At 40.6% G+C, this 13,138-nt stretch overlaps 1 non-coding gene across 1 annotated transcript; it reads right to left on the bottom strand.

The window, feature by feature from the left end:
* Positions 1-385: 385 nt before the first annotated feature.
* On the bottom strand, positions 386-518 carry LOC115063221. Its single transcript, XR_003843103.1, has one exon. It is a non-coding gene; the product is annotated as a small nucleolar RNA SNORA17 (small nucleolar RNA).
* Positions 519-13,138: the final 12,620 nt, after the last annotated feature.

Raw genomic sequence — 13,138 nt, 5'->3', positions numbered from 1 at the left:
TCCACCATTTAGTCCTCTTAGTGGAGTCCTCTTAGTGGGTCTCTGAGTATTTGAGGTCATCTTAGAAGTGCTACACCCCACTCGTGCATTGTGGCACCAGGCAGAGGTTATCTTGAGTATGGTCTGCTCCCTCCCCCTCCCCCTCCCCAAGACAAACTGGTGGTCATCTCATTAGCTCCCTGTCAGGGCCCCATGGTGCTGGACTGATGCTTACCTTAGGCTTGCTCCTCACCTGGTCTGCCTGCTTGGCCCCATATGGCGCTCATCTGTTCCAGGCTCCCTCCTACCAGGGGCAGTCTCCATCTCACGACCTGCCTTAGGAGCCTGTCTGGGCCTGCTAGGTACTAGACTGGTGGCTGTCTCAGGCTCACTTTTTCAGGGAATGTTAGGCTGGCTACTAATCATCTTAGATGTTCATGGATCAGAACACTGAGCACAGACATAATCTCTCTTTTCTCTGCCACCTACCGCAGCTCATGTGACACAGAGGCCACACCTGTAACACCTCTAGGGGCAGGTAATTATTATGTGGGTTCTAGGGATCCAGACTCAGGTCTTCACACTTGCTCAGCAAGCACTTTGTTGACTGAGCCATCTCCTCCTCCCCAAATCCTCCTTTTTTGTCTATACTTTGGCATGTCTCCTTTTAGTTTGTAGCTGTCTTTTCATTTTTAACCATATTTTTGGATACAAAGTTTTAAAATTTGATGCATTCAAACTTGTCACTGTTTCTTTTGGTTTGTGTTTATGTCTTATTTTAGAAACCATTCCACATATATATATTCAGTGTCTTAAACTCTTGTATTTTGTAATTGGGCCTTTCACTTCTCTAGGCTTCTTCTCTTAAAAAAATGTCATAAGCGGTGAGCAACAGTAGTGTTGCTTTGAGCTGTTAAAACGTTCTTTTTCTGTTGTGCATGCCACTAATCCCAAAACATTTGGCTAGATTATCCATTTCATGATTGAGAAGCACTTGTTTTCATTTGTGGCTGGGGATATAGGCCCATGCTTGCAGTGTGCCCAATGCTCTGGTTTTCATTTCCAGCACTGCAAGCAAAAGAAAAAAAATGTCCAAAACAAAACGACAACTTTTTTTTTCATGGACATATGTTTGGGTTCAACAGTTGCTTTAGACTTTGAGAAAGTAAAAATTGATGGGTCTATACCAAATATGTGTGTGTGTGTGTGTGTGTGTGTGTGTGTGGATGTGGCTACAGATTGTCAATGGATGTTTTATCTTAAAAATGTCTCCAAAAGGGAAAAAGTTAATCACAACATAGCTGGATTTTTTTTCTTCCTTTCTCACTTCCTCCCTCCCTCCCTTCTTCCCTCCCTCCCTCCCTCCCTCCCTCCCTCCCTTAAGAAAAGATCTCATGTAGCCTAGGCTGTGTTTGGAGGTATGTAGCCAAGGCTAGCCTTGAATTCCTGATCCTTCTCTGAGTGCTGGGATTACAAGGGGGAGCCACTCTGTCCCACTTGGAAATATATAGTGATCTTACACTCTGGAATTTATCTTTAATCATTAACTTTAAATAGTAAATTAGTATTAAGTTGTGTTGGAATCAGGCTAAGCAGTCACATCATAGTACATTAGTAAAGATGCTTTGTGTGGGGAGCCACAGCCCCTGGGGCCGCACCCCAACATGGTGCCTATAGGAAGAGAGTTCTTATAATAAACAAGTCCTTATTTGGCTGCTGCTGTTATCCCTGCTGATCATTGGCTGAGCTCACTCACCTGGCTAAGCTCCATTGCCTGGTGTGATTGGTTGGTGTGAATGCATATATATATTGGGCTTTTCCCTGGGGCTCGGGGGAGATGAAGAGGGAGATGAAGATGGAGATGAAGATTGAAGCTTGCTGAATAAACTGCTGTTAGAAGAACTAGTGGTTGTGTCTTCCTTGCTGATCGAGGGGGCGCGCAACACTTTGAATGACACATTTTATCAAATATTACAGTTATAGCTGAGGTTATGAGATTTGTGGACTGAATATTTCAGCATATGAAATCCATCCCCCACACAAAGTGTTTCCTAGGAACAGTTAAATATAAAAAAAATGTATGCTGTGGTTTGGATGGTGTTTTTTTTTTCCCCTAGAGCTTGTGTGTGGAAATATAGAGCTGGAGGATCCTTTTAGAGGTAGGCTTACTGAGAGGTAATTAGGTGATTGTGTTGGCCTTGGAAGGCACTGTTTGTCTTCTGGAATGAATTTGTTCTTGAGAGAATGGGTTGTTATAAAAGAGTGAGCTAGCTGGGTGGTAGAAGAGACGCCTTTAATCCCAGCATTTGGGAGGCAGAGGCAGCCAGATCTCTATGAGGTCAAGGCCAGCCCAATCTATAGCGCATATCCAAGATATCCAGGGTTTTATAGAGAAAACCTGTTTTGAAAAACGAAAATACAAATAGATAGATAGATAGATAGATAGATAGATAGATAGATAGATAGATAGATAGATAAGCAAGCGAGCTTTCATGTCTTGCCGTCCTGCTTTGCCACCTAATCTCTCTCATTGCATGTACTTCTGCCATTATGCCATTTGCCAAGTTGTGATGTAGCCAGAAGGCACTCAACAGGACTGAGCAGAAGTCAGCACTATGGTCATGAACCTGTTTTCTTTGTAAAGCGTTCAGTCTAAAACTAGATTGTCATAGCAGTTAAAGACAGACTAATACAATATTTAATACATTAGCCCAGGTCCCACGAGCCACAAGTCATGCTTCATATACATAGCTTAAAGGTACCTTTGTATAAAGATCTTTTAGTCTATCTGCATTTTAACTGTGCCCTACCAAGCCTGGAATTTTCCCTCTGATGTTATGTAACTCAAAATTTTAAAATTTGCAGCATTCTGAATTTCAGATTCTTGGTTCAGAGTGTTTAATTTGTATTTCATAGTTTACCGAGACCATGAGGTGATCATTTATTTAATAACATCTTGGATATTTTTATATGTTTATTAAAGGAACCAAAAAGACTGAAAAATTTCAACAAGATCCCATCATCTGCCCATTTACTCTTCGGCTGGTGTATACATAAACATTAGAACAGTGTGCGTGAAAACAAAAAAATGTTTAAGACGGAACAAAGGATATATAGAGAGCAGTGAATGTTTTTAAGTGCTCAAATGGAAACACTGGTGGTTAGGTGGAAGATATGGTCAAAGTACTTAGCTGCATATTTCCCAGGTTTCTATTTTTTTCTTTTTTCTATCATTTCAGATAGAAATGTTTAAGGGAAACAGCAGGGAAGGGCTGCTAGGAACATAGCAATTTGGCTTACCAAGATCATTATATTTAGTACTTTAATGTCTAGTTTTTGAGGTGGGGGTGCAGGGTATTGTATTTAAGAAAAAGTAAACAGTTGTTCTTAATTATAGTATACCATGGGACTTGGTGTGTTGGCTTCAAACAAAAATACTGCATCTTTTTCACTACTAAAGGAACGTGGGAGATTAGATGGAATTGATCATCCGCATGGTTATGATTGGGAGTTATTGCCATTAAATAATGCTAGGTTTTGGAAACTTAACAGTAAAGTTCAAATGAATTCATGGCTTAGAATTCAAGCAAAGCAGCTTATTGTGTAATATAGTGTTTTTCACCTCCTTAGAGAGACAAATGATTTTTTTTCTGTTTGCATAATGTATTACACTTTCAAGATTCATACATCACCTGGTGTACTTTATATAATAATAACGTAATAAAATATTCCTAGGATTTGACAAATTGAAAAACATTGTCTGCTTGCATAAATTACTGGAAGAACCCATAACCAAGGTCTTTTCCTCTCTCATTCAGCTGTCAGGGCTCTTGATAGTTCATTTCAGGCACCTAGGATCTTGATTTCTCTGCTTGACAATAATCTTGTCATTTTAATCTACATTGGTGTGTTGGATGGGAGCTGTGGTCTAGCCCTGAGCCCCGGGCAAGAGGTCTTTGTGCTGGGTCCTGGCTTCATGCTCCATGCTGGCTATCCTTGAGCTATGCCCCTTGTCATGGAACGAAGGATCTTCATTGCTAATGGGACACACCCATGTACCCCTGAAAACACAAAAAACAGCATGTACAAATGTATCTACAAACCTCAAACTATCATATCAAAATTTGCTTAAAACCAACTTGTACTTTTAGTGGCCATTAGGTTTTTTTGTCAGTTTTTTATTCCAGTACCCATTATCTAGGATGTTGGGTGTGTGTAGAGAAGGGGTGGGGTGATGTCCAGCACCAGCTCACCACCATATTTCTACCTAGAACTCCATGGAATCTGAGAATTCTGAATTGTGCTCTGGCCTGGCAGGTGGGCATGAGATATATTTGTTTTTAGGATCTTATCTTTTTTTCCTTTTTTTTTTTTTTTTTTTTTTTTTTGGTTTTTCGAGACAGGGTTTCTCTGTATAGCCCTTGGCTGTCCTGGAACTCACTTTGTAGACCAGGTTGGCCTCGAACTCAGAAATCCGCCTGCCTCTGCCTCCCAAGTGCTGGGATTAAAGTCATGCGCCACCATGCCCGGCTATGAGGTATATTTGTAATGAAGGAGGATAGATTGTATTGGATTTCATAAATAGTATGAGACTGGACTACTACTTGGTATGTGTTGTTTTTTTTAATCAGACCTATAATGTAAGGATTGGATTAAGGAGTTATAGTGGTTTTTTTGTAAATAAAAAATAGTATTGAATTTGATTTCATATATTGCCAAACTGTATGACTAGTGAACACTTGTTGAGCTATACTTAGAAGAATAATGACAACCATTACATAGTATTAAGTCAGCTCTTTTATAGTTGAATACTTTCATATATATATATATAAATGGAAAATTAACAATTAAAATGTAGAAATATTAGTTTCTGTGGTGATTTGAATAGCTATGGCCCACCATAGACTCCTGTGTTTGAATGCTTGGACCATAGGGAGTAGAACTATTAGGAGGTGTGAACTTGGAGTAGGTATGACCTTGTTGGAGGAAGTGTGTCACTGTGGAGGCGGGCTTTGAGGTCTCATGTCTGCTCAAGCTACACCCAGCATGACACAGTCTCATTCTGCTGCCTGTGGATTCAGATGTAGTACTCTGCTCCTTTCCAGCACCATGTCTGCCTGCAAGCTGCCATGCTTTCCGTCATAATAATAATGGATTAAACCTCTGAAACCATAAGCTAGCCCTAAGTAAATGTTTCCCTTTATAGTAGCTGCTGTGGTCATGGTGTCTCTTCACGGCATTAGAAACCCTAACTAAAACAGTTTCATTTACTTATTTTATGAACATTCACTGTTTTTCCCACCCCACCCCCATCCCCCAGCTGAATATTCTATTAGAAGAAACTTCCAGAGAAGAGAGATATATGTCTTGATTTAAACAAAACAAGACTCGGTATATCAGAGAGCATTTGTCATTTGACATTAAGTATTCTAAAGGTAAGTTATTATGATAACTCATGAAGCATTTAGAAAACAATCAGTGACTACTACTTTGAAAGAAACTCATTCCTTCTTGTCCTTGACTATGGCAACTGTTCTAGGTTTAAAAAAAAAATCGTCGTAGCATTGCTTTCTTTCTCTTGGCTACAAAATTCACAGTGTGAACTTTGCTTTTTCAGGCTGACTGTGTATGTTCACATTTGGTTGTCTTTATTAATTGCCAGGGAGTGGAGGGTGACTAGTGTTTACAATGAAGAGCAAAAGATGTGATAAGAGATGAGGTGACATTAAGAAATCATTGTGACCTGGCATGGTGGTGCACATATAATCCTATCACTCAGGAGACAGGAGGATTCCAAGAAATTTGAGACCAGCTTGGTCAATATGCTTGAGGTTGATGTGAGATATGGAGTGAGGCTCTAAAAACAAGCAAAAAGGCGGACAATCAACACAAGAATCAACCAAATATTCTGCACCAAATCTGTGGTTATAAACATCCCTTTCCGTCCATTTCTCTCTACTGTCATCATTTCCTCTTCCTTCTTCACATTTTCCTTCCCTTATTCAGGTCTGCACTGAGTATTCATTTAGTTTTTTTTTTCTTTTTTAAATCCGTTGCTTTTGCTCTGTGTGCACATACACATGAATGAATGCCTCTGTATGTATGGGTATGAAGACAACCTGCTGGAGTTGCTCCTTCTACCATGGGGATCCCAGGGATTGAACTCGGGTCATCAGGCTATTGCTGTACTGAATACTTGTCATATGCATAGATTGTTCTGAAAAAAAAAACAACAATAAAAAAATGGGAAACATTTACAAGTATATCTGTTAATGACAAGATATAAAAGCAATTATAATACCAGTCACACTCTCAACCACTATGTTTATTCCTTCATCTTAGAGTAACCCTATTGGGTAGAAACTATTACTGTCTACCTTTGTCATATTGGGACTGTGAGTGACTAGGCGATTTCACTAAGGTCACGCAGCAGTAAGTAACAGTACTAGAAACCAACCAGTTTGCCCTCGGGTACCATGTCCTTCACTAATGCCATCATTGTGCTGTTCTGCCTGGCAGCACAGCCATATACATCACCATGAATGAAGCAGCTAGGAATTTCAAGAAAAGAAAAGGGAAGGGTACTCAGGAGTGTTTGGCCACCAATGCAGAAACCACTCTTGGTATTTCAGACAGATTTAATGTGAGGAATTGGTTACAGGGGTGATGGGAGAACCAAAAGAGATGCACTTACCTAGAACATAAAGACTGCTAAATGGTAAGGCTGAGGTACCAAAATTTGGAAGGGAATATGACACAGACTCTGGGGCCCTCGTGTCTAATGCCACTGCTGCAGTTCTGGGCTCCAGATACTATTGTCTCTGTGGCTGCTGGAGCCAGACTCCTAGGCTGTGTCTCATTTGCAGCAGCAGCTGCTGCCTTTGTAGGCATTCCTACTTACTTTCTAGATCCCTGGATAAAGTCAGGAACAGGAAAGAAAAATAAAACCTGGTTTCTAGTCTCCCATCAGACTCCTACTGATAGACTCTACCAGAGATTTAGCTGCTAGGGGTACCTGGATAATGTAGTTTTGTGGGCTTTCTTCTTCTTCTGGGAAACATTCACTGAATATATTACTAAGTTAGAGTGGGTTGCAAGCCAAAGTTTAACCTTCACGGAGCCTCTTTATTTGTTCCTATTGCTGTGATGAGACACCTAGACCAAGGAACTTATAGAACAAAGAATTTATTTGAGCATTCCAGTTTTAGAGGGCGAGAGTCCATGACCATCATGAGCTGGAGCTTACAACTTGATCCACAACCACCGAGCTATCTCTCCAGCCTTGTAATCGGGGACACTTTCCACCAAGAGAGTATTACATTACTTTCTTAAGTATGACAATGGGAAGAAAAAATGCTCTGGAAAGATCTTTCTAAGTAAATCCGTGTTGATTCTTTAGAGATGAGTCTGAGTTTCCTGAGGAAGTAGTTTTCCAGGCAAAAGACGATTTTTTTCCTCTCAAAGGGTAAAAGCCTTAGCTGGTCTACTACTATTTGAGCATGGAGAGGAGCTTAGAATTGCTGATGTGTAAGATGTAAATTGAGCTACGTACATATGAGCTCAGAGGATATTGCATGTACAAGGATTTTGATACTGTCCCTAAGTGCTGACAGCAGCCAACCACTGAAGGGTTTCACTCAGCATGAAAAGCCTGTTTGAAGCTGGGAGGTGGTGACACAAGCCTTTAGTCCTAGCACTCAGGAGGCAGAGAGCCGTGGATTGCTGATTTTGATGCCAGCCTGGTCTACAGAGTGAGTTTCAAGACAACCAGGGCTACACAGAGAAACCCTGTCTCAGAAACCAACCAACCAACCAAAAACAAACAAACAAACAAACAAAAGTCTATTTGAATTTTGACTCAGGACTGCAGCTCTTTTGGTTGCTACCAGTTTGGCTGCAGCTGTTGTTAAACATTGAGATGCTTCCTTCCAAGCTCTGGCTCCTACAGCCTGATGCATGCCAGTTATTCTGTGACCCTCCAGATCCAGCAACTGGGAAGTGGTGCCAAGTACAGCGGGGCCATTGAAATTGGATCCAGTCCTTTGGAATGTTTATCAGTTTTCCAAAATGTAACAAAAATTCCTCAAGCAGTACACTTAAGAAGAGAAAATGATTTGTTTTGGTTCACAGTTTCATGACTTTTTGCCCATGATCAATTGGCTCTGCCCCTTTAAGTCTGTGGTGAGGCAGTAGTGGATGATGAAACTATCTCATGGCCAGGATGCCAAAAAGAGGGGGAGAAAAGGGACAGAATCCCAAATCCTGTTTCAGGGATCACACCAAGGGTTGGGGGAAAAACATACTAAGCTGTACCTCTGAAAGGTCCCGCCTCCTCCCCAAAGTGCCATGGGCTGGGAGCCAAGCCTTCAGTACATGGTACTTTGGGGGACACTCACCCTAAAACATAACACCTGGTCAGTGCCATGCACACTGGCTGTTAAACATTCTGAGTGTCAATGTTAGTTTTACAATGCCAGTGTTTAGTGTTTAACTTTGTTGGTTCTTCAGCTCACTTTACTGCACTGTAAAGAGAATTATGGTTGTTCTAAGTCAGTGGTTTCCAAAATGTGGTCTCTAGACCAGCATCAACATCATCATCTGGAAAGTGGTTAGAAATGCAAATATCAGCCCGGCGTGGTGGCGCACGCCTTTAATCGTAGCGCTTGGGAGGCAGAGGCAGGCGGATTTCTGAGTTCGAGGCCAGCCTGGTCTACAGAGTGAGTTCCAGGACAGCCAGGGCTATACAGAGAAACCCTGTCTCGAAAAACCAAAAAAAAAAAAAAAAAAGAAATGCAAATATCAGGCCATCCTCTACTGAATCAGAAACTCCAAGGCTAGAGCCCAGTGCTGTGTGTTTTAACCAGTCCTCTCCAACTTGAGATCTATTCCTTGGAGCTTTCTGCTTTCATAAACATCTAAATATATGACCATTGAACGATTAGCTCTTATTAACTAAAGTTTGAAGAAACCAGTCTTCTTTAGGTTAGCGGTGTAAGTGAGGGTATAGGGTTGGCTTGCTCAGTCTGAGGATGCAGTACATACATGCTAATTTTAAATTAGCTAAATTTAGCTAATTTTTAAAAAAGCATTATGTAATGGGATGCCTCAGAAATGGTATGTGTTGAGATCTGTAATATATATATATATATATATATATATATATATATATATATAATATATACTATATATATTATATATATATGTGTGTGTGTATACATACAGAAATATACATTAATATGCATATTAAAGTTTCTGTATTTTATTATGCTTAACATCTTGGGAAGGTCCAGAGCACTAGAAGATCTGTCTCTTTCACAGAAAGCTGATTTCCAGAGATAATAAAAGATTTGCCTGGCCTTTAATAGACAAACCTAAACTCCTGTCTACATCTCCTATTTTGATGATAGCACAGTTGGACAGTTGGGTACACTGCTTTGCTGTCCTCGGTCACCCAGTGCACTGAGCACTAGTGCACTATACATTGCTCCTTTGACCAGAGCCTGCTGGAATTATTCACACTACTCTCTCTGAAGCCCATTTAGCTCTTTCCTTTACTTCCCCATGCTCATGGTTTCCCCTCCCCTCTTCTGCGTACTAGCTAACCTGGTCCAGTTCCATTCGTCTCTGTGGCATGATACGACCCCTCTTGGAAACTAATAAACTTCTTTCAAAGACTGCCTCTGTGTTTGTTGTCTAACCATACTCTAAGAAGAGAAACCCCAAGTGCATATTAGACAGAGTTGAGTCTCCATTAGGCTCTGTCATTTACCCATCATATTACTTTAATTTTCCCCAGCCAGCTTTAGCAACTTTATCTAGAGATTACAGCAGAACAGACAACATAATATGCATCGAGTGAATGAGACCTGAAATATACAGTTGTATGTCCAAGGTGCTAAGAAAATCAAGGAATCAAGTAGAACACATGAGATCCGAATGAGGAAGAGGTAACACAGGGATGGGAAGGTTTAACCAAGGTAATGATGGTAAGGCGATGAGGAGGATAGGGCATATGAGAGACAGACACCATCAACTAAGATGGAATATGTAGGAAGATTCATAGGATACCTGATACTTTGTAAGCTATTTAAAATGTAAAAGGAAAAATCATGGAGTGAAAAAATACCCCCTTGGCTCAAACATGACCAAGTACAGCACATGAATTAAATAGCTGTTCAGGATTTATATGTCCTTCCTAATATTCAATTAGCAACAGCAATACAGCAGGGGCTATTTTCTACGCTGCTCTTTATATTCTCCAACTGAAAACATCCCCTTCCCCGCTTCACATTAAATGATGGCTGCTGTCCCTGTTAAGGGACTGAAGTCTGATAATTAGTCTTGTAAACAAGAGAATTAAGGGGAGCATAGTTTATCCCTTTGCCTCAGCGCAAGTGTCACTTTGACGCGCTATGCCTACTTTTGCTAATTACCTGATAAGCAAACTTATCAGGTAATGGGGAAGAGAGCAAGAATTTGGAATTTGAAACCATGTTGGCCTTCAGACAAATGTGGTTCTGTGACCTTCAGCAAATCACTTAATAGTTCCAAACTTCAGTTTCTTTATCTGTAAAAAGGAGATAAGAATATCTAACTAGGAAAGATGTTCCAAGAAAGCAGTGTAAAGTAAGTTATGTATCTCATTAGTGGGAGGCATGGAATTTGAACCTGGCTAGTCTGAAGCCAACAAACAAACAGGTCTCAGCACGGCCCCTAGGTGGCACTTCTACTAGTTAGTTAGCTTTCCTATTCAGCGCCTTCTTTATTCCCTGCACCATCCTCTTTATAGTGGCTGGGATGAAAGTATTGTTCAGGATTTGAATCATCTCCTTCCTTACTGAAATTAATTACCTATATGAGATTTTATAGCTTGAAACCAAAGACCCCCCCACACACATGTGCACAGTCATTGGATGTACTTCCTTCTAGTACAAAGACAGGTTTCACTGGCCACTGAGCTCAGCTCCCTGGATCTAGTCATCTCAGGAGAAATCTCTCTCTCTCTCTCTCTCTCTCTCTCTCTCTCTCTCTCCTTCTGATTCTCCTGCTTCTTCTACTTCTGGAGTGGTGGGATTATAGGCTGCCACCATCATGCATTGGCAAAGAGAATGTCACTTGTGTATCCTCCAGAGCAAGTGGGCAATATTCAAGTAAGTCCCAGCTCAAAGGCATGCCTTGGCTCATTTAGAAGCCTTCCTTTATGTCAGTGTTTCCCAACCTGTGGGTTATGACCCCACTACAAATCTCTCTTCAGAAATATTTACATTACGATTCATATGAGTAGTAAAATTATAGTTCTGGAATAGCAACAAAGATAATTTTTATGGTTAGGGGTCTTCACAGCATGAGGAACTCTATTAAAGGGTCTCAGCACTAGGGAGGTCGAGGACTACAGATTTATGGTATCAAGCTTCTGATTCTCTCAGGTCCTTGTTTTGGAATTCTTCTGGAGACATCTCCCTCAGATTTCTACTTAGGATACTGCCATTCTGGCTAGGCTTAAGGGCTCTAGTTAGGGTTTTGTGGTGAAGTTGCTGAAGGTTTCAAGTATTTCCACGCCTAAGTCCAATTGACCTTTTTTTTTTTTGGTTTTTCGAGACAGGGTTTCTCTGTGTAGCTCTGGCTGTCCTGGAACTCACTCTGTAGATCAGGCTGGCCTCGAACTCAGATATGCCTGCCTCTGCCTCCTGAGTGCTGGGATTAAAGACGTGCGCTACCACCGCCCGGCTCTTTTTTTGGTTTTTCGAGACAGGGTTTCTCTGTGTAGCCCTGGCTGTCCTGGAACTCACTTTGTAGACCAGGCTGGCCTCGTACTCAGAAATCTGCCTGCCTCTGCCTCCCAAGTGCTGGGATTAAAGGCGTGTGCCACCACCGCCTGGCCCAATTGACCATTCTTGAATTTCTAGTTTGATTTCTTTTTTTTTTTTTAATGAGTTTTTGCACATGGCCAGCAACCTGAGAAAGTGCCAGGAAACTTCTTTTGATTCGCTAATTGATTGCATGTAAGACCCAACCTGGTTTGGAATGTTTTGATTTGAAACAAGTGCATGCATATTGTGCTATCAACAAAGTTACCCTGCAGAAATGGCCAGTTAACCCATGTTCGCAGCTCCGGAGAAGGAGTCTTTTTGGACAGTCCCCTCCTTGGGGATAATGATTTTTCATTCTCCAACACACAGGATAATATTCTATAGTCTCATTATTGTAGTTTGAGATAAAGGCCCATTCTTCAACTTCTTTGACACAATGGTTTCTGTTCCAAGAGCATAGATTAGTGCAATTTTGCAGGTCAGCGTGGGTCTTGTATGTCGTTTGAAGAGGTAGCTTTTTTTTTTTTTTTTTTTTTTTTTGTCTGCAATGGGGCCGGAGAGTAAAACATTCTAAGCTTCAGAGACAAAAAAATGTCTGCCACAGAACTATAGAACTTTGACTGTGTAGCATGAATGCAGTCATAAGTGATCTGACAAGACTATTTACAGAAACAGAGAACAGTCCAGATTGGGTGCTATGTACTTGCTTTTACAGCCCTCTTCTTTGGCCTTTTGTGAACACTCAGTATTCAGCTATACCTTGAAACTTATTTATTTTGGCCTAAGGTATTTTTTCATCCTAATTTGTTTTTAAGTGCTTTTATTTTCAGTACAAGATAATGACTATCTCCCAAAAGGCTGAAAAATTAATGCAGAAAATGGCACATAATGAAGAATGCACCTTATAAGGAATGATCCACCCACACCCTGTCCTCCATCAATCCCACCCACTCTCAAATGTTCCTTTAATTTCTTTGGTGAGTAAAAGAAGCCTTCATTACATTACATTATATTCAGCAAACTATTTTTTAACATCTTGAGAGTTGTGTTTCTACTTCCATAGAGTTATTTCCATGAATCAAGTGCATTCTTTTCTACACATGTCTAAGTTTGGAATGAACAGCATCAAGTTTTCTATTACTATCATCGGAAGTGTGTTTACTCTTTTGGTTTACTTCTTTTCTTTTCTTTTCTTTTCTTTTCTTTTCTTTTCTTTTCTTTTCTTTTCTTTTCTTTTCTTTTCTTTTCTTTTCTCTTCTCTTCTCTTCTCTTCTCTTCTTCTTCTTCTTCTTCTTCTTCTTCTTCTTCTTCTTCTTCTTCTTCTTCTTCTTCTTCTTCTTCTCTCTCTC

Source organism: Mus pahari, chromosome X (assembly GCF_900095145.1).
Source record: "Mus pahari chromosome X, PAHARI_EIJ_v1.1, whole genome shotgun sequence".
Lineage (NCBI taxonomy): Eukaryota > Metazoa > Chordata > Mammalia > Rodentia > Muridae > Mus > Mus pahari.
This window is presented reverse-complemented; position numbering and strand designations above follow the sequence as displayed.